The sequence below is a fragment of the Dama dama genome, chromosome 3, assembly GCF_033118175.1.
Source record: "Dama dama isolate Ldn47 chromosome 3, ASM3311817v1, whole genome shotgun sequence".
Lineage (NCBI taxonomy): Eukaryota > Metazoa > Chordata > Mammalia > Artiodactyla > Cervidae > Dama > Dama dama.
The window spans coordinates 1,308,016-1,332,820 of record NC_083683.1 but is presented as its reverse complement, the minus strand read 5'-3'; positions in this window follow the sequence as shown (position 1 = coordinate 1,332,820).

Genomic DNA, 24,805 nt, shown 5'->3' with positions numbered 1-24,805 from the left:
CTGCTGGGTCCTGCCCCTGGCCTGTGGGGCCTCTGAGCACAACCGGCCCTTGCCCACTGGAAGACCTCCCCGGCTGCCTCCAAAGGCCGGTTTGCAAGCACTCCCGCCCACTGTTCCCGCCAGGCGCGCACAATGCTCCCAAGACCGGGAGAAAAGCGCTTCGGGGTGGTGGTCTCTCCGGGCCCCTGGCCCTGAGCCTGGGGGCCAGGCAGGGGATCCACAGTCCCAGGCCAAGGCAGAACCACATGCACACGTCTGTTCCTGCCCCCTCCACCGGCAGAGAGCTGGGGGGAGCCAGAGTCTGTCAGGCAGCTGCTGGGCTAGCCGCCTGTGTGGGAAGGGGCAGAGCCGACCTAGGGGCAAGTTGGGCCTCTTGCTCTCCCTGCTGCCCTGAGGCTGCTGGGCCAAAGAGGTCGTGGGCATCCAGCCCCTTGCTGGTCCCTTCCCTCTGACGAGGCCCTCTGAGCTCCAGCACCTTGCAGTGTGGAGACAGCCCCTGCCAGCAACCTCTTCTCCAAGGAGGCCTCAACCGAGGCCTAGGCCCAGGGGAAAGGCACCAGCGGGGATGAGCCAGTGGAGGCGCACGGGCATGTCTGGACCCAGTCCCCGCAGCCTGCCCCTTGGTGGGGCAGTACCCCCGGAGGCCAGGAAGGTCTGGGCAAGGCTGGCCAGGGGCAGGGGCCCTGCTTGGTCCTGCCCCTGGCCTGTGGGGCCTCTGAGCACAACCGGCCCTCTCCCACTGGAAGACCTCCCCGGCTGCCTCCAAAGGCCGGTTTGCCAACACTCCCGCCCGCTGTTCCCGCCAGGCACGCACAATGCTCCCAAGCCCGGGAGAAAAGCGCTTCGGGGTGTTGCCCTCTCCGGGCCCTTGCCCCTGAGCCTGGGGTCCAGGCAGTGGGTCCACACTCCCAGACCAAGGCAGAACCACATGCACACGTCTGTTCCTGACCCCTGCACCGGCAGAGAGCTCGGGGGAGCCAGAGTCTGTCAGGCAGCTGCTGGGTTGGCTGCCTGTGTGGGAAGGGGCAGAGCCGACCTAGGGGCAAGTTGGGCCTCTTGCTCTCCCTGCTGCCCTGAGGCTGCTGGGCCAAAGACGTCTTGGGCATCCAGCCCCTTACTGGTCCCTTCCCTCTGATGAGGCCCTCTGAGCTCCAGCACCTTGCAGTGTGGAGACAGCCCCTGCCAGCAACCTCCTCTCCAAGGAGGCCTCAACCGAGGCCTAGGCCCAGGGGAAAGGCACCAGCGGGGATGAGCCAGTGGAGGCGCAAGGGCATGTCTGGACCCAGTCCCCGCAGCCTGCCCCTTGGTGGGGCAGTACCCCCGGAGGCCAGGAAGGTCTGGGCAAGGCTGCGAGGGGCAGGGGCCCTGCTGGGTCGTGCCCCTGGCCTGTGGGGCGTCTGAGCACAACCGGCACTCTCCCGCTGGAAGACCTCCCCGGCTGCCTCCAAAGGCCGGTTTGCAAGCACTCCCGCCCGCTGTTCCCGCCAGGCAGGCACAATGCTCCCAAGCCCGGGAGAAAAGCGCTTCGGGGTGGTGCTCTCCTCGGGCCCTTGCCCCTGAGCCTGGGGTCCAGGCAGTTGGAACACACTCCCAGGCCAAGGCAGAACGACATGCACACGTCTGTTCCTGCCCCCTACACCGGCAGAGAGTTCGGGGGAGCCAGAGACTGCCAGGCTGCTGCTGGGCTGGCTGCCTGTGTGGGACGGGGCAGAGCCGACCTAGGGGCAAGTTGGGCCTCTTGCTCTCCCTGCTGCCCTGAGGCTGCTGGGTCAAAGAGGTCTTGGGCATCCAGCCCTTTGCTGGTCCCTTCCCTCTGACGAGGCCCTCTGAGCTCCAGCACCTTGCAGTGTGGAGACAGCCCCTGCCAGCAACCTCCTCTCCAAGGAGGCCTCAACCGAGACCTAGGACCAGGGGAAAGGCACCAGCGGGGATGAGCCTGGGGAGGCGCCCAGGCATGTCTGGACCCAGTCCCCGCAGCCTGCCCCTTGGTGGGGCAGTACCCCCGGAGGCCAGGAAGGTCTGGGAAAGGCTGGCCAGGGGCAGGGGACCTGCTGGGTCCTGCCCCTGGCCTGTGGGGCCTCTGAGCACAACCGGCCCTCTCCCACTGGAAGACCTCCCCGGCTGACTCCAAAGTCCTGTTTGCCAACACTCCCACCCGCTGTTCACGCCAGACTTGCACAATGCTCCCAAGCCCGGGAGAAAAGCGCTTCGGGGTGGTGCTCTCTCCGGGCCCTTGCCCCTGAGCCTGGGGGCAAGGCATGGGGAACACACTCCCAGGCCAAGGCAGAACCACATGCCCACGTCTGTTCCTGTCCCCTGCACCGGCAGAGAGCTTGGGGGAGCCAGAGACTGTCAGGCAGCTGCTGGGTTGGCCGCCTGTGTGGGAAGGGGCAGAGCCGCCCTAGGGGCAAGTTGGGCCTCTTGCTCTCCCTGCTGCCCTGAGGCTGCTGGGCCAAAGACGTCTTGGGCATCCAGCCCCTTACTGGTCCCTTCCCTCTGACGAGGCCCTCTGAGCTCCAGCACCTTGCAGTGTGGAGACAGCCCCTGCCAGCAACCTCCTCTCCAAGGAGGCCTCAACCGAGGCCTAGGCCCAGGGGAAATGCACCAGCGGGGATGAGCCAGGGGAGGCGCCCGAGCATGTCTGGACCCAGTCCCCGCAGCCTGCCCCTTGGTGGGGCAGTACCCCCGGAGGCCAGGAAGGTCTGGGAAAGGCTGACCAGGGGCAGGGGACCTGCTGGGTCCTGCCCCTGGCCTGTGGGGCCTCTGAGCACAACCGGCCCTCTCCCACTGGAAGACCTCCCCGGCTGCCTCCAAAGGCCGGTTTGCAAGCGCTCCCGGCCACTGTTACCAGCAGGCGGGCACAATGCTCCTAAGCCCGGAAGAAAAGCGCTTCAGGGTGGTGCTCTCTCTGGGCCCTTGCCCCTGAGCCTGGGGGCAAGGCAGGGTGTCCACACTCCCAGGCCAAGGCAGAACCACATGCACACGTCTGACCTGCCCCCTGCACCGGCAGAGAGCTCGGGGGAGCCAGAGTCTGTCAGGCAGCTGCTGGGCTGGCCGCCTGTGTGGGAAGTGGCAGAGCCGACCTAGGGGCAAGTTGGGCCTCCTGCTCTCCCTGCTGCCCTGAGGCTGCTGGGCCAAAGAGGTCTTGGGCATCCAGCCCCTTGCTGGTCCCTTCCCTCTGACGAGGCCCTCTGAGCTCCAGCACCTTGCAGTGTGGAGACAGCCCCTGCCAGCAACCTCCTCTCCAAGGAGGCCTCAACCGAGGCCTAGGCCCAGGGGAAAGGCACCAGCGGGGATGAGCCTGGGGAGGCGCCCGGGCATGTCTGGACCCAGTCCCCGCAGCCTGCCCCTTGGTGGGGCAGTACCCCCGGAGGCCAGGAAGGTTTGGGCAAGGCTGGCCAGGGTCAGGGGCCCTGCTGGGTCCTGCCCCTGGCCTGTGGGGCCTCTGAGCACAACCGGCCCTCTCCCACTGGAAGAACTCCCCGGCTGCCTCCAAAGGCCAGTTTGCCAACACTCCCGCTCGCTGTTCCCGCCAGGCACGCACAATGCTCCCAAGCCCGGGAGAAAAGCGCTTCGGGGTGGTGCTCTCCTCGGGCCCTTGCCCCTGAGCCTGGGGGCCAGGCAGTTGGTCCACACTCCCAGACCAAGGCAGAACCACATGCACACGTCTGTTCCTGACCCCTGCACCGGCAGAGAGCTCGGGGGAGCCAGAGTCTGTCAGGCAGCTGCTGGGCTGGCCGCCTGTGTGGGAAGGGGCAGAGCCGACCTAGGGGCAAGTTGGGCCTCTTCCTCTCCCTGCTGCCCTGAGGCTGCTGGGCCAAAGAGGTCTTGGGCATCCAGCCCCTTGCTGGTCCCTTCCCTCTGACGAGGCCCTCTGAGCTCGAGCACCCTGCAGTGTGGAGACAGCCCCTGCAAGCAACCTCCTCTCCAAGGAGGCCTCAACCGAGGCCTAGGCCCAGGGGAAAGGCACCAGCGGAGATGAGCCAGTGGAGGCGCACGGGCATGTCTGGACCCAGTCCCCGCAGCCTGCCCCTTGGTGGGGCAGTACCCCCGGAGGCCAGGAAACTCTGGGCAAGGCTGGCCAGGGGCAGGGGACCTGCTGGGTCCTGCCCCTGGCCTGTGAGGCCTCTGAGCACAACCGGCCCTCTCCCACTGGAAGACCTCCCCGGCTGCCTCCAAAGGCCGGTTTGCAAGCGCTCCCGCCCACTGTTCCCAGCAGGCGTGCACAATGCTCCCAAGCCCGGGAGAAAAGCGCTTCAGGGTGGTGCTCTCTCCGGGCCCTTGCCCCTGAGCCTGGGGGCAAGGCAGGGTGTCCACACTCCCAGAACAAGGCAGAACCACATGCACACGTCTGATCTGCCCCCTGCACCGGCAGAGAGCTCGGGGGAGCCAGAGTCTGTCAGGCAGCTGCTGGGCTGGCCGCCTGTGTGGGAAGGGGCAGAGCCAACCTAGGGGCAAGTTGGGCCTCTTGCTCTCCCTGCTTCCTTGAGGCTGCTGGGCCAAAGAGGTCTTGGGCATCCAGCCCCTTGCTGGTCCCTTCCCTCTGACGAGGCCCTCTGAGCTCCAGCACCTTGCAGTGTGGAGACAGCCCCTGCCAGCAACCTCCTCTCCAAGGAGGCCTCAACCGAGGCCTAGGCCCAGGGGAAAGGCACCAGCGGGGATGAGCCTGGGGAGGCGCCCGGGCATGTCTGGACCCAGTCCCCGCAGCCTGCCCCTTGGTGGGGCAGTACCCCCGGAGGCCAGGAAGGTCTCGGCAAGGCTGCCAGGGGCAGGGACACTGCTGGGTCCTGCCCCTGGCCTGTGGGGCGTCTGAGCACAACCGGCACTCTCCCGCTGGAAGACCTCCCCATCTGCCTCGAAAGGCCGGTTTGCAAGCACTCCCGCCCGCTGTTCCCGCCAGGCACGCACAACGCTCCCAAGGCCAGGAGAAAAGCGCTTCGGGGTGTTGCTCTCTCCGGGCCCTTGCCCCTGAGCCTGGGGTCCAGGCAGTGGGTCCACACTCCCAGACCAAGGCAGAACCACATGCACACGTCTGTTCCTGACCCCTGCACCGGCAGAGAGCTCGGGGGAGCCAGAGTCTGTCAGGCAGCTGCTGGGTTGGCTGCCTGTGTGGGAAGGGGCAGAGCCGACCTAGGGGCAAGTTGGGCCTCTTGCTCTCCCTGCTGCCCTGAGGCTGCTGGGCCAAAGAGGTCTTGGGCATCCAGCCCCTTGCTGGTCCCTTCCCGCTGACGAGGCCGTCTGAGCTCCAGCACCTTGCAGTGTGGAGACAGCCCCTGCCAGCAACCTCCTCTCCAAGGAGGCATCAACCGAGGCCTATGCCCAGGGGAAAGGCACCAGCGGGGATGAGCCTGGGGAGGCGCCCAGGCATGTCTGGACCCAGTCCCCGCAGCCTGCCCCTTGGTGGGGCAGTACCCCCGGAGGCCAGGAAGGTCTGGGCAAGGCTGGCCAGGGGCAGGGGACCTGCTGGGTCCTGCCCCTGGCCTGTGAGGCCTCTGAGCACAACCGGCCCTCTCCCACTGGAAGACCTCCACGGCTGCCTCCAAAGTCCTGTTTGCAAACACTCCCGCCCGCTGTTCACGCCAGGCTCGCACAATGCTCCCAAGCCCGTGAGAAAAGCGCTTCGGGGTGGTGCTCTCTCCGGGCCCTTGCCCCTGAGCCTGGGGGCAAGGCAGGGGGAACACACTCCCAGGCCAAGGCAGAACCACATGCCCACGTCTGTTCCTGTCCCCTGCACCGGCAGAGAGCTCGGGGGAGCCAGAGTCTGACAGGCAGCTGCTGGGTTGGCCGCCTGTGTGGGAAGGGGCAGAGCCGCCCTAGGGGCAAGTTGGGCCTCTTGCTCTCCCTGCTGCCCTGAGTCTGCTGGGCCAAAGACGTCTTGGGCATCCAGCCCCTTACTGGTCCCTTCCCTCTGACGAGGCCCTCTGAGCTCCAGCACCTTGCAGTGTGGAGACAGCCCCTGCCAGCAACCTCCTCTCCAAGGAGGCCTCAAGCGAGGCCTAGGCCCAGGGGAAAGGCACCAGCGGGGATGAGCCTGGGGAGGCGCCCGGGCATGTCTGGACCCAGGCCCCGCAGCCTTCCCCTTGGTGGGGCAGTACCCCCGGAGGCCAGGAAGGTCTGGGCAAGGCTGGCCAGGGGCAGGGGCCCTGCTGCGTCCTGCCCCTGGCCTGTGGGGCCTCTGAGCACAACCGGCCCTCTCCCACTGGAAGACCTCCCCGGCTGCCTCCAAAGGCCGGTTTGCAAGCGCTCCCGCCCACTGTTCCCAGCAGGCGTGCACAATGCTCCCAAGCCCGGGAGAAAAGCGCTTCAGGGTGGTGCTCTCTCCGGGCCCTTGCCCCTGAGCCTGGGGCAAGGCAGGGTGTCCACACTCCCAGGACAAGGCAGAACCACATGCACACGTCTGATCTGCCCCCTTCACCGGCAGAGAGCTCGGGGGAGCCAGAGTCTGTCAGGCAGCTGCTGGGCTGGCCGCCTGTGTGGGAAGGGGCAGAGCCGCCCTAGGGGCAAGTTGGGCCTCTTGCTCTCCCTGCTGCACTGAGGCTGCTGGGCCAAAGAGGTCTTGGGCATCCAGCCCCTTGCTGGTCCCTTCCCTCTGACGAGGCCCTCTGAGCTCCAGCACCTTGCAGTGTGGAGACAGCCCCTGCCAGCAACCTCCTCTCCAAGGAGGCCTCAACTGAGGCCTAGGCCCAGGGGAAAGGCACCAGCGGGGATGAGCCTGGGGAGGTGCCTGGCCATGTCTGGACCCAGTCCCCGCAGCCTGCCCCTTGGTGGGGCAGTACCCCCGGAGGCCAGGAGGGTCTGGGCAAGGCTGCCAGGGGCAGGGACACTGCTGGTCCTGCCCCTGGCCTGTGGGGCGTCTGAGCACAACCGGCACTCTCCCGCTGGAAGACCTCCCCGGCTGCCTCCAAAGGCCGGTTTGCAAGCACTCCCGCCCGCTGTTCCCGCCAGGCACGCACAATGCTCCCAAGCCCGGGAGAAAAGCGCTTCGGGGTGGTGCTCTCTCCAGGCCCTTGCCCCTGAGCCTGGGGGACAGGCAGGGGGAACACACTCCCAGGCCAAGGCAGAACGACATGCACACGTCTGTTCCTGCCCCCTACACCGGCAGAGAGTTCGGGGGAGCCAGAGACTGCCAGGCTGCTGCTGGGCTGGCTGCCTGTGTGGGACGGGGTAGAGCCGACCTAGGGGCAAGTTGGGCCTCTTGCTCTCCCTGCTGCCCTGAGGCTGCTGGGTCAAAGAGGTCTTGGGCATCCAGCCCTTTGCTGGTCCTTTCCCTCTGACGAGGCCCTCTGAGCTCCAGCACCTTGCAGTGTGCAGACAGCCCCTGCCGGCAACCTCCTCTCCAAGGAGGCCTCAACCGAGGCCTAGGCCCAGGGGAAAGGCACCAGCGGGGATGAGCCTGGGGAGGCGCCCGGGCATGTCTGGACCCAGGCCCCGCAGCCTGCCCCTTGGTGGGGTAGTACCCCCGGAGGCCAGGAAGGTCTGGGCAAGGCTGCCAGAGGCAGGGACACTGCTGGGTCCTGCCCCTGGCCTGTGGGGCCTCTGAGAACAACTGGCACTCTCCCGCTGGAAGACCTCCTCGGCTGCCTCCAAAGGCTGGTTTGCAAGCACTCAATCCCGCTGTTCACGCCAGCTGCGCACAATGCTCCCAAGCCCGGGAGAAAAGCATTTTGGGGTGGTGCTCACTCCGGGCTTTGGAAGACCTCCCCGGCTGCCTCCAAGGCCGGTTTGCAAGCACTTCTGCCTGCTGTTCCCGCCACCCGCGCACAATGCTCCCAAGCCCGGGAGAAAAGCGTTTCGGGGTGGTGTTCTCTCTGGACCCAAGAAAGACCTCCCGGGCTGCCCCCAAATGCCGGTTTGCAAGCACTCCCACTCACTGTTCCCGCCATCCGTGCAAATGCTCCAAGCCCAGGAGAAAAGCCCTTCAGGGTGGTGCTCTCTCCCGGCCCTTGGAAGACCTCCCCGGCTGCCTCCAAAGGCTGGATTTCAAGTACTCCCTCCCGCTGTCCCGCCAGCCGCACACAATGCTCCCAATCACGGGAGAAAAGCGCTTCGGGGTGGTGCTCTCTACGGGCCCTTGGAAGACCTCCCCGTTTGTCTCCAAAGGCCGGTTTGCAAGCACTCATGCCCGCTGTTCCCGCCAGCCGCGCACAATGCTCCCAAGCCTAGGAGAAAAGCGCTTCGGGGTGGTGCTCTCTCCCGGCCCTTGGAAGACCTCCCCGGCTGCCTCCAAAGGCCGGTTTGCAAGCACTCAATCCCGCTGTTCCCGCCAGCCGCGCACAATGCTCCCAAGCCCGGGAGAAAAGCGCTTCGGGGTGGTGCTCTCTCCCGGCGCTTGGAAGACCTCCCCGGCTGCCTCCAAAGGCTGGCTTTCAAGAACTCCCTCCCGCTGACCCGCCAGCCGCACACAATGCTCCCAAGCCCGGGAGAAAAGCATTTTGAGGTGGTCTCTCTCCGGGCCCTTGGAAGACTCCCCGGCTGCCTCTAAAGGCCGGTTTGCAAGCACTCATGTCCTCTGTTCCCGACAGCCGCGAACAATGCTCCCAATTCCGTGAGAAAAGTGCTTCGGGATGGTGCTCTCTCCGGGCCCTTGGAAGACCTCCCAAGCTGCCTCCAAAGGCCGGTTTGCAAGCACTCCCGCCCGCTGTTCCCGCCAGCCTCGCACAATGCTCCCAAGCCCGGGAGAAAAGCGCTTCGGGGTGGTGTTCTCTCCGTGCCAATGGAGGACCTCCCTGGCTGCCCCCAAAGGCCGGTTTGCAAGCACTCCCACTCGCTGTTCCCGCCAGCCACGCACAATCCTCCAAAACCCCGGAGAAAAGCGCTTCGGGGTGGTGTTCTCTCCGTGCCAATGGAGGACCTCCCTGGCTGCCCCCAAAGGCCGGTTTGGAAGCACTCCGACTCGCTGTTCCCGCCATCCGCGCACAATGCTCCCAAGCCCGGGAGAAAAGCATTTTGGGGTGGTGCTCACACCGGGCCCTGGAAGACCTCCCCGGCTGCCTCCAAAGGACGGTTTTCAAGCACTCCTGCCTGCTGTTCCCGCCACCCGCGCACAATGCTCCCAAGCCCGGGAGAAAAGCGCTTCGGGGTGGTGCTCTCTACAGGCCCTTGGAAGACCTCCCCGGCTGCCTCCAAAGGCCGGTTTGCAAGGACTCCTTCCTGCTGTTCCCGCCAGCCACGCACAATGCTCCCAAGCCCGGGAGAAAAGCATTTTGGGGTGGTGCTCACACCGGGCCCTGGAAGACCTCCCCGGCTGCCTCCAAAGGACGGTTTTCAAGCACTCCTGCCTGCTGTTCCCGCCACCCGCGCAGAATGCTCCCAAGCGCGGGAGAAAAGCGCTTCGGGGTGGTGCTCTCTACAGGCCCTTGGAAGACCTCCCCGGCTGCCTCCAAAGGCCGGTTTGCAAGGACTCCTTCCTGCTGTTCCCGCCAGCCACGCACAATGCTCCCAAGCCCGGGAGAAAAGCATTTTGGGGTGGTGCTCACTCCGGGCCCTTGGAAGACCTCCCCGGCTGCCTCCAATGGCCAGTTTGCAAGCACTCATGTCCGCTGTTCCCACCAGCCGCGCACAATGCTCCCAAGCCCGGGAGAAAAGCTTTTTGGGGTGGTGCTCACACCGGGCCCTGGAAGACCTCCCCGGCTGCCTCCAAAGGCCAGTTTTCAAGCACTCCTGCCTGCTGTTCCCGCCACCTGCGCACAATGCTCCCAAGCCCGGGAGAAAAGCGCTTCGGGGTGGTGCTCTCTACAGGCCCTTGGAAGACCTCCCCGGCTGCCTCCAAAGGCCGGTTTGCAAGGACTCCTTCCTGCTGTTCCCGCCAGCCACGCACAATGCTCCCAAGCCCGGGAGAGAAGCATTTTGGGGTGGTGCTCTCTACAGGCCCTTGGAAGACCTCCCCGGCTGCCTCCAGTGGCCAGTTTGCAAGCACTCATGACCGCTGTTCCCACCAGCCGCGCACAATGCTCCCAGGCCTGGGAGAAAAGCTTTTTGGGGTGGTGCTCACACCGGGGCCTGGAAGACCTCCCCGGCTGCCTGCAAAGGCCGGTTTTCAAGCACTCCTGCCTGCTGTTCCTGCCACCCGCGCACAATACTCCCAAGCCCGGGAGAAAAGCGCTTCGGGGTGGTGCTCTCTACAGGCCCTTGGAAGACCTCCCCCGCTGCCTCCAAAGGCCGGTTTGCAAGGACTCCTTCCTGCTGTTCCCGCCAGCCACGCACAATGCTCCCAAGCCCGGGAGAAAAGTGCTTCGGGGTGGTGATCTCTCCGGGCCCTTGGAAGTCGTCCCCGGCTGCCTCCAAAGGCCGGTTTGCAAGCACTCATGCCCGTTGTTCCCACCAGCCGCGCACAATGCTCCCAAGCCCGGGAGAAAAGCATTTTGGGGTGGTGCTCACTCCGGGCCCTTGGAAGACCTCCCCGGCTGCCTCCAAAGGCCAGTTTGCAAGCAGTCCTGCCTGCTGTTCCCGCCAGCCGCGCACAATGCTCCCAAGCCCGGGAGAAAAGCGCTTCGGGGTGGTGCTCTCTCCGGGCACTTTCAAGACCTCCCCGGCTGCCTCCAAAGGCCGGTTTGTAAGTACTCATTCCCGCTGCTTCCGCCAGCCACGCACAATGCTCCCAAGCCCGGGAGAAAAGCATTTTGGGGTGGTGCTCTCTCCGGGCCCTTGGAAGACCTCCCGGGCTGCCTCCAAAGGCCAGTTTGCAAGCATTCATGTCCGTTGTTCCCGACAGCCGCGCACAATGCTCCCAAGCCCGAGAGAAAAGCATTTTGGGGTGGTGATCAGTCCGGCCCTTGGAAGACCTCCCCGGCTGCCTCCAAAGGACAGTTTGCAAGCACTCATGCCCGCTGTTCCCGCCAGCCGCGCACAATGCTCCCAAGACCGTGAGAAAAGCGCTTCGGGGTGGTGTTCTCTCAGGGACCATGGAGGACCTCCCCGGCTGCCCCCAAAGGCCGGTTTGCAAGCATTCCCACACGATGTTCCCGCCAGGCACACACAATGTTCCAAAACCCCGGAGAAAAGCGCTTCGGGGTGGTGGTCTCTCCGGGCCCCTGCCCCTGAGCCTGGGGGCCAGGCAGGGGATCCACAGTCCCAGGCCAAGGCAGAACCACATGCACACGTCTGTTCCTGCCCCCTCCACCGGCAGAGAGCTGGGGGGAGCCAGAGTCTGTCAGGCAGCTGCTGGGCTAGCCGCCTGTGTGGGAAGGGGCAGAGCCGACCTAGGGGCAAGTTGGGCCTCTTGCTCTCCCTGCTGCCCTGAGGCTGCTGGGCCAAAGAGGTCGTGGGCATCCAGCCCCTTGCTGGTCCCTTCCCTCTGACGAGGCCCTCTGAGCTCCAGCACCTTGCAGTGTGGAGACAGCCCCTGCCAGCAACCTCTTCTCCAAGGAGGCCTCAACCGAGGCCTAGGCCCAGGGGAAAGGCACCAGCGGGGATGAGCCAGTGGAGGCGCACGGGCATGTCTGGACCCAGTCCCCGCAGCCTGCCCCTTGGTGGGGCAGTACCCCCGGAGGCCAGGAAGGTCTGGGCAAGGCTGGCCAGGGGCAGGGGCCCTGCTGGGTCCTGCCCCTGGCCTGTGGGGCCTCTGAGCACAACCGGCCCTCTCCCACTGGAAGACCTCCCCGGCTGCCTCCAAAGGCCGGTTTGCCAACACTCCCGCCCGCTGTTCCCGCCAGGCACGCACAATGCTCCCAAGCCCGGGAGAAAAGCGCTTCGGGGTGTTGCCCTCTCCGGGCCCTTGCCCCTGAGCCTGGGGTCCAGGCAGTGGGTCCACACTCCCAGACCAAGGCAGAACCACATGCACACGTCTGTTCCTGACCCCTGCACCGGCAGAGAGCTCGGGGGAGCCAGAGTCTGTCAGGCAGCTGCTGGGTTGGCTGCCTGTGTGGGAAGGGGCAGAGCCGACCTAGGGGCAAGTTGGGCCTCTTGCTCTCCCTGCTGCCCTGAGGCTGCTGGGCCAAAGACGTCTTGGGCATCCAGCCCCTTACTGGTCCCTTCCCTCTGATGAGGCCCTCTGAGCTCCAGCACCTTGCAGTGTGGAGACAGCCCCTGCCAGCAACCTCCTCTCCAAGGAGGCCTCAACCGAGGCCTAGGCCCAGGGGAAAGGCACCAGCGGGGATGAGCCAGTGGAGGCGCAAGGGCATGTCTGGACCCAGTCCCCGCAGCCTGCCCCTTGGTGGGGCAGTACCCCCGGAGGCCAGGAAGGTCTGGGCAAGGCTGCGAGGGGCAGGGGCCCTGCTGGGTCGTGCCCCTGGCCTGTGGGGCGTCTGAGCACAACCGGCACTCTCCCGCTGGAAGACCTCCCCGGCTGCCTCCAAAGGCCGGTTTGCAAGCACTCCCGCCCGCTGTTCCCGCCAGGCAGGCACAATGCTCCCAAGCCCGGGAGAAAAGCGCTTCGGGGTGGTGCTCTCCTCGGGCCCTTGCCCCTGAGCCTGGGGTCCAGGCAGTTGGAACACACTCCCAGGCCAAGGCAGAACGACATGCACACGTCTGTTCCTGCCCCCTACACCGGCAGAGAGTTCGGGGGAGCCAGAGACTGCCAGGCTGCTGCTGGGCTGGCTGCCTGTGTGGGACGGGGCAGAGCCGACCTAGGGGCAAGTTGGGCCTCTTGCTCTCCCTGCTGCCCTGAGGCTGCTGGGTCAAAGAGGTCTTGGGCATCCAGCCCTTTGCTGGTCCCTTCCCTCTGACGAGGCCCTCTGAGCTCCAGCACCTTGCAGTGTGGAGACAGCCCCTGCCAGCAACCTCCTCTCCAAGGAGGCCTCAACCGAGACCTAGGACCAGGGGAAAGGCACCAGCGGGGATGAGCCTGGGGAGGCGCCCAGGCATGTCTGGACCCAGTCCCCGCAGCCTGCCCCTTGGTGGGGCAGTACCCCCGGAGGCCAGGAAGGTCTGGGAAAGGCTGGCCAGGGGCAGGGGACCTGCTGGGTCCTGCCCCTGGCCTGTGGGGCCTCTGAGCACAACCGGCCCTCTCCCACTGGAAGACCTCCCCGGCTGACTCCAAAGTCCTGTTTGCCAACACTCCCACCCGCTGTTCACGCCAGACTTGCACAATGCTCCCAAGCCCGGGAGAAAAGCGCTTCGGGGTGGTGCTCTCTCCGGGCCCTTGCCCCTGAGCCTGGGGGCAAGGCATGGGGAACACACTCCCAGGCCAAGGCAGAACCACATGCCCACGTCTGTTCCTGTCCCCTGCACCGGCAGAGAGCTTGGGGGAGCCAGAGACTGTCAGGCAGCTGCTGGGTTGGCCGCCTGTGTGGGAAGGGGCAGAGCCGCCCTAGGGGCAAGTTGGGCCTCTTGCTCTCCCTGCTGCCCTGAGGCTGCTGGGCCAAAGACGTCTTGGGCATCCAGCCCCTTACTGGTCCCTTCCCTCTGACGAGGCCCTCTGAGCTCCAGCACCTTGCAGTGTGGAGACAGCCCCTGCCAGCAACCTCCTCTCCAAGGAGGCCTCAACCGAGGCCTAGGCCCAGGGGAAATGCACCAGCGGGGATGAGCCAGGGGAGGCGCCCGAGCATGTCTGGACCCAGTCCCCGCAGCCTGCCCCTTGGTGGGGCAGTACCCCCGGAGGCCAGGAAGGTCTGGGAAAGGCTGACCAGGGGCAGGGGACCTGCTGGGTCCTGCCCCTGGCCTGTGGGGCCTCTGAGCACAACCGGCCCTCTCCCACTGGAAGACCTCCCCGGCTGCCTCCAAAGGCCGGTTTGCAAGCGCTCCCGGCCACTGTTACCAGCAGGCGGGCACAATGCTCCTAAGCCCGGAAGAAAAGCGCTTCAGGGTGGTGCTCTCTCTGGGCCCTTGCCCCTGAGCCTGGGGGCAAGGCAGGGTGTCCACACTCCCAGGCCAAGGCAGAACCACATGCACACGTCTGACCTGCCCCCTGCACCGGCAGAGAGCTCGGGGGAGCCAGAGTCTGTCAGGCAGCTGCTGGGCTGGCCGCCTGTGTGGGAAGTGGCAGAGCCGACCTAGGGGCAAGTTGGGCCTCCTGCTCTCCCTGCTGCCCTGAGGCTGCTGGGCCAAAGAGGTCTTGGGCATCCAGCCCCTTGCTGGTCCCTTCCCTCTGACGAGGCCCTCTGAGCTCCAGCACCTTGCAGTGTGGAGACAGCCCCTGCCAGCAACCTCCTCTCCAAGGAGGCATCAACCGAGGCCTATGCCCAGGGGAAAGGCACCAGCGGGGATGAGCCTGGGGAGGCGCCCAGGCATGTCTGGACCCAGTCCCCGCAGCCTGCCCCTTGGTGGGGCAGTACCCCCGGAGGCCAGGAAGGTCTGGGCAAGGCTGGCCAGGGGCAGGGGCCCTACTGGGTCCTGCCCCTGGCCTGTGGGGCCTCTGAGCACAACCGGCCCTCTCCCACTGGAAGAACTCCCCGGCTGCCTCCAAAGGCCAGTTTGCCAACACTCCCGCCCGCTGTTCCCGCCAGGCACGCACAATGCTCCCAAGCCCGGGAGAAAAGCACTTCGGGGTGGTGCTCTCCTCGGGCCCTTGCCCCTGAGCCTGGGGGCCAGGCAGTTGGTCCATACTCCCAGACCAAGGCAGAACCACATGCACACGTCTGTTCCTGACCCCTGCACCGGCAGAGAGCTCGGGGGAGCCAGAGTCTGTCAGGCAGCTGCTGGGCTGGCCGCCTGTGTGGGAAGGGGCAGAGCCGACCTAGGGGCAAGTTGGGCCTCTTCCTCTCCCTGCTGCCCTGAGGCTGCTGGGCCAAATAGGTCTTGGGCATCCAGCCCCTTGCTGGTCCCTTCACTCTGACGAGGCCCTCTGAGCTCTAGCACCTTGCAGTGTGGAGACAGCCCCTGCCAGCAACCTCCTCTCCAAGGAGGCCTCAACCGAGGCCTAGGCCCAGGGGAAAGGCACCAGCGGGGATGAGCCTGGGGAGGCGCCCGGGCATGTCTGGACCCAGTCCCCGCAGCCTGCCCCTTGGTGGGGCAGTACCCCCGGAGGCCAGGAAGATCTGGGCAAGGCTGGCCAGGGGCAGGGGCCCTGCTGGGTCCTCCCCATGGCCTGTGGGGCCTCTGAGCACAACCGGCCCTCTCCCACTGGAAGACCTCCCCGGCTGCCTCCAAAGGCCAGTTTGCCAACACTCCTGCCCGCTCTTCCCGCCAGGCACGCACAATGCTCCCAAGCCCGGGAGAAAAGCGCTTCGGGGTGGTGCTCTCTCCGGGCCCTTGCCCCTGAGCCTGTGGGCAAGGCAGGGGGAACACACTCCCAGACCAAGGCAGAAACACATGCACACGTCTGGTCCTGTCCCCTGCACCGGCAGAGAGCTCGGGGGAGCCAGAGTCTCTCAGGCAGGTGCTGGGCTGGCCGCCTGTGTGGGAAGGGGCAGAGCCGAACTAGGGGCAAGTTGGGACTCTTGCTCTCCCTGCTGCCCTGAGGCTGCAGGGCCAAAGACGTCTTGGGCATCCAGCCCCTTACTGGTCCCTTCCCTCTGACGAGGCCCTCTGAGCTCCAGCACCTTGCAGTGTGGAGACAGCCCCTGCCAGCAATCTCCTCTCCAAGGAGGCCTCAACCGAGGCCTAGGCCCAGGGGAAAGGCACCAGCGGGGTTGAGCCAGGGGAGGCGCCCGGGCATGTCTGGACCCTGTCCCCGCAGCCTGCCCCTTGGTGGGGCAGTACCCCCGGAGGCCAGGAAGGTCTGGGCAAGGCTGGCCAGGGGCAGGGGCCCTGCTGGGTCCTGCCCCTGGCCTGTGGGGCCTCTGAGCACAACCGGCCCTCTCCCACTGGAAGACCTCCCCGGCTGCCTCCAAAGTCCTGTTTGCAAGCACTCCCGCCCACTGTTCCCGCCAGGCACGCACAATGCTCCCAAGCCCGGGAGAAAAGCGCTTCGGGGTGGTGGTCTCTCCGGGCCCTTGCCCCTGAGCCTGGGGGCCAGGCAGGGGATCCACAGTCCCAGGCCAAGGCACAACAACATGCACACGTCTGTTCCTGCCCCCTCCACCGGCAGAGAGCTGGGGGGAGCCAGAGTCTTTCAGGCAGCTGCTGGGCTGGCCGCCTGTGTGGGAAGGGGCCGAGCCGACCTAGGGGCAAGTTGGGCCTCTTGCTCTCCCTGCTGCCCTGAGGCTGCTGGGCCAAAGAGGTCTTGGGCATCCATCCCGTTGCTGGTCCCTTCCCTCTGACGAGGCCCTCTGTGCTCCAGCACCTTGCAGTGTGGAGACAGCCCCTGCCAGCAACCTCCTCTCCAAGGAGGCCTCAACCGAGGCCTAGGCACAGGGGAAAGGCACCAGCGGGGATGAGCCAGTGGAGGCGCACGGGCATATCAGGACCCAGTCCCTGCAGCCTGCCCCTTGGTGGGGCAGTACCCCCGGAGGCCAGGAAGGTCTGGGCAAGGCTGGCCAGGGGCAGGGTCCCTGCTGGGTCCTGCCCCTGGCCTGCGGGGCCTCTGAGCACAACCGGCCCTCTCCCACTGGAAGACCTCCCCGGCTGCCTCCAAAGGCGGGTTTGCCAACACTCCCGCCCGCTGTTCCCGCCAGGCACGCACAACGCTCCCAGGGCCAGGAGAAAAGCGCTTCGGGGTGTTGCTCTCTCCGGGCCCTTGCCCCTGAGCCTGGGGTCCAGGCAGTGGGTCCACACTCCCAGACCAAGGCAGAACCACATGCACACGTCTGTTCCTGACCGCTGCACCGGCAGAGAGCTCGGGGGAGCCAGAGTCTGTCAGGCAGCTGCTGGGTTGGCTGCCTGTGTGGGAAGGGGCAGAGCCGACCTAGGGGCAAGTTGGGCCTCTTGCTCTCCCTGCTGCCCTGAGGCTGCTGGGCCAAAGAGGTCTTGGGCATCCAGCCCCTTGCTGGTCCCTTCCCGCTGACGAGGCCCTCTGAGCTCCAGCACCTTGCAGTGTGGAGACAGCCCCTGCCAGCAACCTCCTCTCCAAGGAGGCCTCAACCGAGGCCTAGGCACAGGGGAAAGGCACCAGCGGGGATGAGCCTGGGGAGGCGCCCGGGCATGTCTGGACCCAGGCCCCGCAGCCTGCCCCTTGGTGGGGCAGTACCCCCGGAGGCCAGGAAGGTCTGGGCAAGGCTGGCCAGGGGCAGGGGCCCTGCTGCGTCCTGCCCCTGGCCTGTGGGGCCTCTGAGCACAACCGGCCCTCTCCCACTGGAAGACCTCCCCGGCTGCCTCCAAAGGCCGGTTTGCAAGCGCTCCCGCCCACTGTTCCCAGCAGGCGTGCACAATGCTCCCAAGCCCGGGAGAAAAGCGCTTCAGGGTGGTGCTCTCTCCGGGCCCTTGCCCCTGAGCCTGGGGGCAAGGCAGGGTGTCCACACTCCCAGGACAAGGCAGAACCACATGCACACGTCTGATCTGCCCCCTGCACCGGCAGAGACTCGGGGGAGCCAGAGTCTGTCAGGCAGCTGCTGGGCTGGCCGCCTGTGTGGGAAGGGGCAGAGCCGACCTAGGGGCAAGTTGGGCCTCTTGCTCTCCCTGCTGCCCTGAGGCTGCTGGGCCAAAGAGGTCTTGGGCATCCAGCCCCTTGCTGGTCCTTTCCCTCTGACGAGGCCCTCTGAGCTCCAGCACCTTGCAGTGTGGAGACAGCCCCTGCCAGCAACCTCCTCTCCAAGGAGGCCTCAACCGAGGCCTAGGCCCAGGGGAAAGGCACCAGCGGGGATGAGCCTGGGGAGGCGCCCGGGCATGTCTGGACCCAGTCCCCGCAGCCTGCCCCTTGGTGGGGCAGTACCCCCGGAGGCCAGGAAGGTCTGGGCAAGGCTGCCAGGGGCAGGGACACTGCTGGGTCTTGCCCCTGGCCTGTGGGGCGTCTGAGCACAACCGGCACTCTCCCGCTGGAAGACCTCCCCGTCTGCCTCGAAAGGCCGGTTTGCAAGCACTCCCGCCCGCTGTTCCCGCCAGGCACGCACAATGCTCCCAAGCCCGGGAGAAAAGCGCTTCGGGGTGGTGCTCTCTCCGGGCCCTTGCCCCTGAGCCTGGGGGCAAGGCATGGGGAACACACTCCCAGGCCAAGGCAGAACCACATGCCCACGTCTGTTCCTGTCCCCTGCACCGGCAGAGAGCTTGGGGGAGCCAGAGTCTGTCAGGCAGCTGCTGGGTTGGCCGCCTGTGTGGGAAGGGTCAGAGCCGCCCTAGGGGCAAGTTGGGCCTCTTGCTCTCCCTGCTGCCCTGAGGCTGCTGGGCCAAAGACGTCTTGGGCATCCAGCCCCTTACTGGTCCCTTCCCTCTGACGAGGCCCTCTGAGCTCCAGCACCTTGCAGTGTGGAGACAGCCCCTGCCAGCAACCTCCTCTCCAAGGAGGCCTCAACCGAGTCCTAGGCCCAGGGGAAAGGCACCAGCGGGGATGAGCCAGGGGAGGCGCCCGAGCATGTCTGGACCCAGTCCCCGCAGCCTGCCCCTTGGTGGGGCAGTACCACCGGAGGCCAGGAAGGTCTGGGCAAGGCTGGCCAGGGGCAGGGGCCCTGCTGCGTCCTGCCCCTGGCCTGTGGGGCCTCTGAGCACAACCGGCCCTCTCCCACTGGAAGACCTCCCCGGCTGCCGCCAAAGGCCGGTTTGCAAGCACTCCCGCCCACTGTTACCAGCAGGCGGGCACAATGCTCCTAAGCCCGGAAGAAAAGCGCTTCAGGGTTGTGCTCTCTCTGGGCCCTTGCCCCTGAGCCTGGGGGCAAGGCAGGGTGTCCACACTCCCAAGCCAAGGCAGAACCACATGCACACGTCTGACCTGCCCCCTGCACCGGCAGAGAGCTCTGGGGAGCCAGAGTCTGTCAGGCAGCTGCTGGGCTGGCCGCCTGTGTGGGAAGTGGCAGAGCCGACCTAGGGGCAAGTTGGGCCTCTTGCTCTCCCTGCTGCCCTGAGGCTGCTGGGCCAAAGAGGTCTTGGGCATCCAGCCCCTTGCTTGTCCCTTCCCTCTGACGAGGCCCTCTGAGCTCCAGCACCTTGCAGTGTGGAGACAGCCCCTGCCAGCAACCTCCTCTCCAAGGAGGCCTCAACCGAGGCCTAGGCCCAGGGGAAAGGCACCAGCGGGGATGAGCCTGGGGAGGCGCCCGGGCATGTCTGGACCCAGTCCCCGCAGCCTGCCCCTTGGTGGGGCAGTACCCCCGGAGGCCAGGAAGGTCTGGGCAAGGCTGACCAGGGGCAGCGGGCCTGCTGGGTCCTGCCCCTGGCCTGTGGGGCCTCTGAGCACAACCGGCCCTCTCCCACTGGAAGACCTCCCCGGCTGCCTCCAAAGGCCAGTTTGCCAACACTCCCGCCCGCTGTTCCCGCCAGGCACGCACAATGCTCCCAAGCCCGGGAGAAAAGCGCTTCGGGGTGGTGCTCTCTCCGGGCCCTTGCCCCTGAGCCTGGGGGCAAGGCAGGGTGTCCACACTCCCAGGCCAAGGCAGAACCACATGCACACGTCTGTTCCTGACCCCTGCACCGGCAGAGAGCTGGGGGGAGCCAGAGTCTGTCAGGCAGCTGCTGGGCTGGCCGCCTGTGTGGGAAGGGGCAGAGCCGACCTAGGGGCAAGTTGGGCCTCTTGCTCTCCCTGCTGCCCTGAGGCTGCTGGGCCAAAGAGGTCTTGGGCATCCAGCCCCTTGCTTGTCCCTTCCCTCTGACGAGGCCCTCTGAGCTCCAGCACCTTGCAGTGTGGAGACAGCACCTGCCAGCAATCTCCTCTCCAAGGAGGCCTGAACCGAGGCCTAGGCACAGGGAAAAGGCACCAGCGGGGTTGAGCCAGGGGAGGCGCCCGGGCATGTCTGGACCCTGTCCCCGCAGCCTGCCCCTTGGTGGGGCAGTACCCCCGGAGGCCAGGAAGGTCTGGGCAAGGCTGGCCAGGGGCAGGGGCCCTGCTGGGTCCTGCCCCTGGCCTGTGGGGCCTCTGAGCACAACCGGCCCTTGCCCACTGGAAGACCTCCCCGGCTGCCTCCAAAGGCCGGTTTGCAAGCACTCCCGCCCACTGTTCCCGCCAGGCGCGCACAATGCTCCCAAGACCGGGAGAAAAGCGCTTCGGGGTGGTGGTCTCTCCGGGCCCCTGGCCCTGAGCCTGGGGGCCAGGCAGGGGATCCACAGTCCCAGGCCAAGGCAGAACCACATGCACACGTCTGTTCCTGCCCCCTCCACCGGCAGAGAGCTGGGGGGAGCCAGAGTCTGTCAGGCAGCTGCTGGGCTAGCCGCCTGTGTGGGAAGGGGCAGAGCCGACCTAGGGGCAAGTTGGGCCTCTTGCTCTCCCTGCTGCCCTGAGGCTGCTGGGCCAAAGAGGTCGTGGGCATCCAGCCCCTTGCTGGTCCCTTCCCTCTGACGAGGCCCTCTGAGCTCCAGCACCTTGCAGTGTGGAGACAGCCCCTGCCAGCAACCTCTTCTCCAAGGAGGCCTCAACCGAGGCCTAGGCCCAGGGGAAAGGCACCAGCGGGGATGAGCCAGTGGAGGCGCACGGGCATGTCTGGACCCAGTCCCCGCAGCCTGCCCCTTGGTGGGGCAGTACCCCCGGAGGCCAGGAAGGTCTGGGCAAGGCTGGCCAGGGGCAGGGGCCCTGCTGGGTCCTGCCCCTGGCCTGTGGGGCCTCTGAGCACAACCGGCCCTCTCCCACTGGAAGACCTCCCCGGCTGCCTCCAAAGGCCGGTTTGCCAACACTCCCGCCCGCTGTTCCCGCCAGGCACGCACAATGCTCCCAAGCCCGGGAGAAAAGCGCTTCGGGGTGTTGCCCTCTCCGGGCCCTTGCCCCTGAGCCTGGGGTCCAGGCAGTGGGTCCACACTCCCAGACCAAGGCAGAACCACATGCACACGTCTGTTCCTGACCCCTGCACCGGCAGAGAGCTCGGGGGAGCCAGAGTCTGTCAGGCAGCTGCTGGGTTGGCTGCCTGTGTGGGAAGGGGCAGAGCCGACCTAGGGGCAAGTTGGGCCTCTTGCTCTCCCTGCTGCCCTGAGGCTGCTGGGCCAAAGACGTCTTGGGCATCCAGCCCCTTACTGGTCCCTTCCCTCTGATGAGGCCCTCTGAGCTCCAGCACCTTGCAGTGTGGAGACAGCCCCTGCCAGCAACCTCCTCTCCAAGGAGGCCTCAACCGAGGCCTAGGCCCAGGGGAAAGGCACCAGCGGGGATGAGCCAGTGGAGGCGCAAGGGCATGTCTGGACCCAGTCCCCGCAGCCTGCCCCTTGGTGGGGCAGTACCCCCGGAGGCCAGGAAGGTCTGGGCAAGGCTGCGAGGGGCAGGGGCCCTGCTGGGTCGTGCCCCTGGCCTGTGGGGCGTCTGAGCACAACCGGCACTCTCCCGCTGGAAGACCTCCCCGGCTGCCTCCAAAGGCCGGTTTGCAAGCACTCCCGCCCGCTGTTCCCGCCAGGCAGGCACAATGCTCCCAAGCCCGGGAGAAAAGCGCTTCGGGGTGGTGCTCTCCTCGGGCCCTTGCCCCTGAGCCTGGGGTCCAGGCAGTTGGAACACACTCCCAGGCCAAGGCAGAACGACATGCACACGTCTGTTCCTGCCCCCTACACCGGCAGAGAGTTCGGGGGAGCCAGAGACTGCCAGGCTGCTGCTGGGCTGGCTGCCTGTGTGGGACGGGGCAGAGCCGACCTAGGGGCAAGTTGGGCCTCTTGCTCTCCCTGCTGCCCTGAGGCTGCTGGGTCAAAGAGGTCTTGGGCATCCAGCCCTTTGCTGGTCCCTTCCCTCTGACGAGGCCCTCTGAGCTCCAGCACCTTGCAGTGTGGAGACAGCCCCTGCCAGCAACCTCCTCTCCAAGGAGGCCTCAACCGAGACCTAGGACCAGGGGAAAGGCACCAGCGGGGATGAGCCTGGGGAGGCGCCCAGGCATGTCTGGACCCAGTCCCCGCAGCCTGCCCCTTGGTGGGGCAGTACCCCCGGAGGCCAGGAAGGTCTGGGAAAGGCTGGCCAGGGGCAGGGGACCTGCTGGGTCCTGCCCCTGGCCTGTGGGGCCTCTGAGCACAACCGGCCCTCTCCCACTGGAAGACCTCCCCGGCTGACTCCAAAGTCCTGTTTGCCAACACTCCCACCCGCTGTTCACGCCAGACTTGCACAATGCTCCCAAGCCCGGGAGAAAAGCGCTTCGGGGTGGTGCTCTCTCCGGGCCCTTGCCCCTGAGCCTGGGGGCAAGGCATGGGGAACACACTCCCAGGCCAAGGCAGAACCACATGCCCACGTCTGTTCCTGTCCCCTGCACCGGCAGAGAGCTTGGGGGAGCCAGAGACTGTCAGGCAGCTGCTGGGTTGGCCGCCTGTGTGGGAAGGGGCAGAGCCGCCCTAGGGGCAAGTTGGGCCTCTTGCTCTCCCTGCTGCCCTGAGGCTGCTGGGCCAAAGACGTCTTGGGCATCCAGCCCCTTACTGGTCCCTTCCCTCTGACGAGGCCCTCTGAGCTCCAGCACCTTGCAGTGTGGAGACAGCCCCTGCCAGCAACCTCCTCTCCAAGGAGGCCTCAACCGAGGCCTAGGCCCAGGGGAAATGCACCAGCGGGGATGAGCCAGGGGAGGCGCCCGAGCATGTCTGGACCCAGTCCCCGCAGCCTGCCCCTTGGTGGGGCAGTACCCCCGGAGGCCAGGAAGGTCTGGGAAAGGCTGACCAGGGGCAGGGGACCTGCTGGGTCCTGCCCCTGGCCTGTGGGGCCTCTGAGCACAACCGGCCCTCTCCCACTGGAAGACCTCCCCGGCTGCCTCCAAAGGCCGGTTTGCAAGCGCTCCCGGCCACTGTTACCAGCAGGCGGGCACAATGCTCCTAAGCCCGGAAGAAAAGCGCTTCAGGGTGGTGCTCTCTCTGGGCCCTTGCCCCTGAGCCTGGGGGCAAGGCAGGGTGTCCACACTCCCAGGCCAAGGCAGAACCACATGCACACGTCTGACCTGCCCCCTGCACCGGCAGAGAGCTCGGGGGAGCCAGAGTCTGTCAGGCAGCTGCTGGGCTGGCCGCCTGTGTGGGAAGTGGCAGAGCCGACCTAGGGGCAAGTTGGGCCTCCTGCTCTCCCTGCTGCCCTGAGGCTGCTGGGCCAAAGAGGTCTTGGGCATCCAGCCCCTTGCTGGTCCCTTCCCTCTGACGAGGCCCTCTGAGCTCCAGCACCTTGCAGTGTGGAGACAGCCCCTGCCAGCAACCTCCTCTCCAAGGAGGCCTCAACCGAGGCCTAGGCCCAGGGGAAAGGCACCAGCGGGGATGAGCCTGGGGAGGCGCCCGGGCATGTCTGGACCCAGTCCCCGCAGCCTGCCCCTTGGTGGGGCAGTACCCCCGGAGGCCAGGAAGGTTTGGGCAAGGCTGGCCAGGGTCAGGGGCCCTGCTGGGTCCTGCCCCTGGCCTGTGGGGCCTCTGAGCACAACCGGCCCTCTCCCACTGGAAGAACTCCCCGGCTGCCTCCAAAGGCCAGTTTGCCAACACTCCCGCTCGCTGTTCCCGCCAGGCACGCACAATGCTCCCAAGCCCGGGAGAAAAGCGCTTCGGGGTGGTGCTCTCCTCGGGCCCTTGCCCCTGAGCCTGGGGGCCAGGCAGTTGGTCCACACTCCCAGACCAAGGCAGAACCACATGCACACGTCTGTTCCTGACCCCTGCACCGGCAGAGAGCTCGGGGGAGCCAGAGTCTGTCAGGCAGCTGCTGGGCTGGCCGCCTGTGTGGGAAGGGGCAGAGCCGACCTAGGGGCAAGTTGGGCCTCTTCCTCTCCCTGCTGCCCTGAGGCTGCTGGGCCAAAGAGGTCTTGGGCATCCAGCCCCTTGCTGGTCCCTTCCCTCTGACGAGGCCCTTTGAGCTCGAGCACCCTGCAGTGTGGAGACAGCCCCTGCAAGCAACCTCCTCTCCAAGGAGGCCTCAACCGAGGCCTAGGCCCAGGGGAAAGGCACCAGCGGAGATGAGCCAGTGGAGGCGCACGGGCATGTCTGGACCCAGTCCCCGCAGCCTGCCCCTTGGTGGGGCAGTACCCCCGGAGGCCAGGAAACTCTGGGCAAGGCTGGCCAGGGGCAGGGGACCTGCTGGGTCCTGCCCCTGGCCTGTGAGGCCTCTGAGCACAACCGGCCCTCTCCCACTGGAAGACCTCCCCGGCTGCCTCCAAAGGCCGGTTTGCAAGCGCTCCCGCCCACTGTTCCCAGCAGGCGTGCACAATGCTCCCAAGCCCGGGAGAAAAGCGCTTCAGGGTGGTGCTCTCTCCGGGCCCTTGCCCCTGAGCCTGGGGGCAAGGCAGGGTGTCCACACTCCCAGAACAAGGCAGAACCACATGCACACGTCTGATCTGCCCCCTGCACCGGCAGAGAGCTCGGGGGAGCCAGAGTCTGTCAGGCAGCTGCTGGGCTGGCCGCCTGTGTGGGAAGGGGCAGAGCCAACCTAGGGGCAAGTTGGGCCTCTTGCTCTCCCTGCTTCCTTGAGGCTGCTGGGCCAAAGAGGTCTTGGGCATCCAGCCCCTTGCTGGTCCCTTCCCTCTGACGAGGCCCTCTGAGCTCCAGCACCTTGCAGTGTGGAGACAGCCCCTGCCAGCAACCTCCTCTCCAAGGAGGCCTCAACCGAGGCCTAGGCCCAGGGGAAAGGCACCAGCGGGGATGAGCCTGGGGAGGCGCCCGGGCATGTCTGGACCCAGTCCCCGCAGCCTGCCCCTTGGTGGGGCAGTACCCCCGGAGGCCAGGAAGGTCTCGGCAAGGCTGCCAGGGGCAGGGACACTGCTGGGTCCTGCCCCTGGCCTGTGGGGCGTCTGAGCACAACCGGCACTCTCCCGCTGGAAGACCTCCCCATCTGCCTCGAAAGGCCGGTTTGCAAGCACTCCCGCCCGCTGTTCCCGCCAGGCACGCACAACGCTCCCAAGGCCAGGAGAAAAGCGCTTCGGGGTGTTGCTCTCTCCGGGCCCTTGCCCCTGAGCCTGGGGTCCAGGCAGTGGGTCCACACTCCCAGACCAAGGCAGAACCACATGCACACGTCTGTTCCTGACCCCTGCACCGGCAGAGAGCTCGGGGGAGCCAGAGTCTGTCAGGC